Here is a 5,037-nt window from a genome sequence, read left to right as displayed (position 1 = left end):
GCCACCTAGGAAATGTACGATTGGAAAAAGGAGATTGACCTGGCATGTACTGAGAGCTAGGGATGACAGCTAGGCAGCCCAAGTGCTGTGTGGGAACCCAAGAAATGGGTATTCAATGACTAAAGACTGGGTAAGAGTTGAGACAAAAGATGGTTCAATTTACCATTACAAAGATATCAATCCCAGACCCTCAGAGTTTCTGGTCAGAACAAAAAAAACCAATTGCTATTTACACTGCAGGGTTTTAGGAGTAATCCTAAAGAGTTTGGTAACTCCCTACTGCTGCTGGCTTGAGCCCCTCCATTCTGGTATGTTATGGCCAATATCAATCACCAGTTAGTAGCACCCTAGTTTAATTTAACAGATGAACATAAACTAACTTTTACAAAAGGATATTTACTATGAAGTTATGTACAAGTGTTTCCTTCCATAACTTGGGGCACTCTCTCCCCTATAACAACTCAGTCCTTGGGAAGAGAAGGCTTAAACTGAAAGGTGTTTTTATAGTATTTGCCCACTTCTAAACTTGACTTAAAGTCATTAGACAATAGACTAATTGCTGTTGTGAAATACCCTGAATCCCACACTGATGCTGGGTCAAACAAGTCGCTCACAATTTTGTTCTAAACCATCTTAGTTGGCCAAAAAAGCTAGTACTCCAATTTCCATACTTCTGACATTTATTATTCTGACTTTTGGAAGTTCGTAAGGTTGTATACATCTCTAATATTCCTTTATGTATAGACTTGAAAGAATCAATTCAAGGAGACTAAGAACAGAATTCCGTATTCATGATCTACCTGCTATTTCCAGGTGGGGAAGGCCTGAAGTCTCTTGCCATCCAGAGGCTTACTGTTTGTCTCTCTCACCCAAACAGCAGCCAGAGATTTACTTTGACTGTAGAGAGTCTTTTGAATGCACCCCATTTTCAGCTCAACACTCAACCAAAAGTCCTTCTCTTCACCAGTTATAGAATGTCCATGAATAGATTGAATCAAGTAACAGCTCATCTGTTCCATGTCATCAAGCCTTTAAGGAAGCAAGCTTTCCAGCCTCTTCCACATGTGTATTGCATTGACCAAGAATACTGTATAAAATATGGATCACTTCTCTGCTGCTTGGCCTAACAATTAACACCAAGAAAACACAGGTGCTCCATCAGTCACCACTACACCATCCATACGTGGAACCATCAGTTACAGAAAATGGAGAAGTTCTTAATGCTGTAGATAGGTTCACTTTCCTTGGTAGTGTACTTTCCAGGGATGTACATATTGATAATGAGGTTGATGTATGCATTGCCAGATGTATGCATAGCTCAGTGTTTGGGAGACTCTGAAGGAAAGTATGGGAGAGAAGAGGTATTAGACTGACTACCAAACTGAAGGTCTACAGAGCCATTGTGCTGACCTTATGTTGTATGCCTGTGAAACCTGGACAGTATACAGTGCCATGCCAGCAAAATGAATTGCTTCCATTTGAATTTGTCTTAGGAAGATTCTAAAGATCACAGGATAAGGTACCAGACATTGAGGTCCTTACTGGAACTAAACTGCCAAGCATCTGAACTATGCTTCAGAGAGTGCAACTCCAATGGGCTGGCCACGTTGTTTGAATGCAAAACATATGCTTGCCAAAAAGACTGTTTTATGGAGAACTCACACATGGCCAGCATTCACATGTTGGCCAGAAGACGTGATACAGGGACACTCTCAGGGTCTCTCTTAAGAACTTTTTAATTAACTGCATGATATAGGAGACACTTGCACAGGATCACCCAGCATGATGTGCCCACATCAGAGAAGGAACTGTGCTCTATGAGCAAAGTAGAATTGAATCAGCTCAAAGGAAACATAGGATGTGTTAAGTTTAGAGTATCCACCCCAAATGTTCACATGGATTGTTTGTTCCTCATCTGTGGTAAAGCATTCTGAGCTTGTACTGGTCTCACAGTTGGACTTGACTCTTGCAATATGATGTCATTTGGTCCTCTTCAACAACCAACCAATAAGCTCACAAGGGCTGGGCTTGGTTAGTCCTTCATTATATGGGCAGAAAATGTTTCTTCCAGTGATGGAGTAATGTTTTTCTTTTAAATGTATTTTATCTTCAAACCAGGAAAAAAACCCCAAGCATTTCCATAACACAGTACAATAAAAATGATGTTGCATGAAACTGCACATGAAACTGCAAATCCATCATGTACAACTTGCTATTTCCCCCAAATACAACAAAGTTATCGTGTCAATGTCTCCCCCCCCCTTTTTTCTTCCCTCACTTTCACCTGCCCTAGAGATGGCAACCGTTAGACACAAATAGGTAAGTATATGTAAATTATTCTATACAGACTTCTCTTTATCAATTCTTTCTCTGGATGTAGATAGCATCTCTCTTTAAAAGTCCTTCATTTTTAATTTGTGTATTCATAATAGTCAAAATGACTTCGTCTCTCAAAGTCATTCTTAAAACGATATTTCTGAACTGTATACAATGTTCTCTTGGTTCTGCTCACTTCCAGTGATGGAGTAGTGTTAACTGATAACATTTCACTTAAGTTTGCTGCTGGTGCCTGGAAATTGAAGGGGCCTATGACCAAACTCATTGAGTTTAAACAGGCTTGAATTGAGCTCAGAAGCATCCAAGGTTATGAAATAGTCCTGCTTATATTTGGGAAACAGCATGTATGGTGGGGGGGAACTGAGTACTGGGCTAGGAGTAAGGAACTCTGGTTTCCAATATCAGTTCAATCACTACTTAGTTTAGGGATGCTGGGCAAGTCATTTTCTCTTTCTGAGCTTCAGTTTCCTCATCTATGAATGAAAGAAATTAGAGTAGATGGGCTCTAAAATCCCAGGTCATTTTCCCTGGCTCTCACTTATGCCTAGAATGCTTTCCCTCCTCCATTCCAACCACTGACATCCTTAGCTTCCTTTAAGTCCCAACTGAAATCCCACCTTCTACAGGAAATCTTCCCCAAACCTTTTTTTTTTTAATTTAAATTTTTTTTTTGCTTTTTTAGAGGGGGAGTGTAGGGCAATTTGGGGTTAAGTGACTTGCCCAAGGTCACACAGCTAATTTTTTGTGTGTGTTTTAAGTGTCTGAGGCCGGATTTGAACTCAGATCCTCCTGACTCCAGGGCTGGTGCTCTATTCACTGTGCCACCTAGCCACCCCTCCCCAACCCCTCTGAATTTCAGTGCCTTCCCTCTGTTATTTCCAATTTATCCTGAAAATCATTTTCTTCATATACATTTGTTTAAATCTTGTCTCCACCATTAGATTGTAAGCTCCTTGAGGACAAGGACTCTTTTGTCTCTTTTTGTATTCTCCATGCTTGGCACAGTGCCTGGCATGTAGTAGGCATTTCAAGAACTGTTTGTTGGTTAATTCCAGCTGTAGATCTATGACCCAATTATCATAGATCTCTTCCTCACTGAAGGGAATGATTAATTAGGAGAGATAGATTGGGTTATCTCCTAGGATCCTTTAAGTTCTTATGGTAGCCATTATTGTCCATTGGAAAGAACATAGAGCTTGGAGTCAACGGATTTGAAATCAAAATGTGGTTTACTACTTATATAAGATTGAAAAAGTCAATTAAGCTCTCCTGGCATCTGTTACCTCATCTGTAAAATTAGAGAATTAGACTAGATGTTTTCTAAGGCCCCTTCCAGCTCTAGAACTATGATCCTATGGTATCTTATGCACTCTTCAGAGGGCAGATGAGCAGAGGTTTCCCTTAATGACAGAGCCGATAGTGTATTTCTACATAAATGAGGCAGGGGGAGCTCTGACAATAAATATAAACAAGATTATTCCCAAGGCTCAAAGGACAGTCCTTCTGTGCAACTTGGTAAATTCCCAATAGTTCTTGCCCCCTTAGGCATGTGTCAGACTTACCGCTGTAGCTAATTTATTATCTGGGCAGATCCTGACAGTCCCCAGGCAGTACCTATGCCAGGTAAACTAAAGGGGAGTCTTTTCCTCTACTCTGCTGCCTCAAGCTCCAATTAACTTACTTTCATGCTTTACTCACTAGAGTATTTAAAAAACACAGGTGTGAAGCTGATGCCTTTGAGGTTAGAGATAGTCTGGGGCCTTGGAGATATATCTTCATGCAGTTTCAATGCCCTGAAAACAAGGGAGACAATTGAGTAGTTTCATAACTAAAGGGAATAATTAATTAAAAGAGCTGGAAACAATTTGTGTTGAAATGCTGGGGCTCAAATGAAGTGTGTGGATGATAGGGAAAAAGGGAAAAATTAGGGGTGCATAACTTGAACTGCATTTGACAATGAAAATTAGACACACTAAATCTACTTTTTAAAAATTTTGTCAAAAATTTGTATTCCCAGGGACTGGTATTAAATAAATTCTCTCCCATTTCATTCTAATTAAAGTTTAGTAAACTTGGAAATGGGCCTTATGACTATCTCTTTCTTGGGCAGTTTTTTTTTGCTTTTAATTATTGTTAGTTTTTTTGCCCTTCATTTGGGAAGATGACCGTGACATCAGGAAGGTGATGCCATGATTTGCAAATGAATTGGATTTAAGTGAGGGAGGTCTGTGCAACTTCACCAGCCGTACTCTCTTCTTTGGAGCCATCTGGGTACAGTGGTGAGATGTAGATCAAAATGACTAGAGATGGCCATGGATGAAGTGGTAGGACTTGATCTTTTTACTTTTAATTGTGAGAAATTATCAAATAGTCAACAAACATAAAAGGCTAAATTTGAACCCTGGTTCTTTGACTGCAAAGAAAAGTTCTTTACATTGTAATACACAGCTGACTCTTGAGAGTCAACTATGAAGCCAGGAAATCAGAGTTCAAATCATGCTTCTTGAACATACTGACTATGTGACCTTAAGAAAGTCACAACTCCTCAGTGTTCCAGGGAGGACTAGCATCTTTGGTATAAGGGCTTGCCAAGACCTTTTCAGGGCTGCTCATCCACCTTTGGTGTCCACTTGTCACCCAACTTTCACTGTGACTCTAAGAAGTTACAGCATGAACACTGTCCACACCCTCTCTGCCAGT

Source organism: Petaurus breviceps, unplaced genomic scaffold (assembly GCF_028583685.1).
Source record: "Petaurus breviceps papuanus isolate PSGF00001 unplaced genomic scaffold, PetGlider_PUasm1.0 90784, whole genome shotgun sequence".
Taxonomy (NCBI): domain Eukaryota; kingdom Metazoa; phylum Chordata; class Mammalia; order Diprotodontia; family Petauridae; genus Petaurus; species Petaurus breviceps.
Note: the sequence above shows the minus strand (reverse complement) of the source record.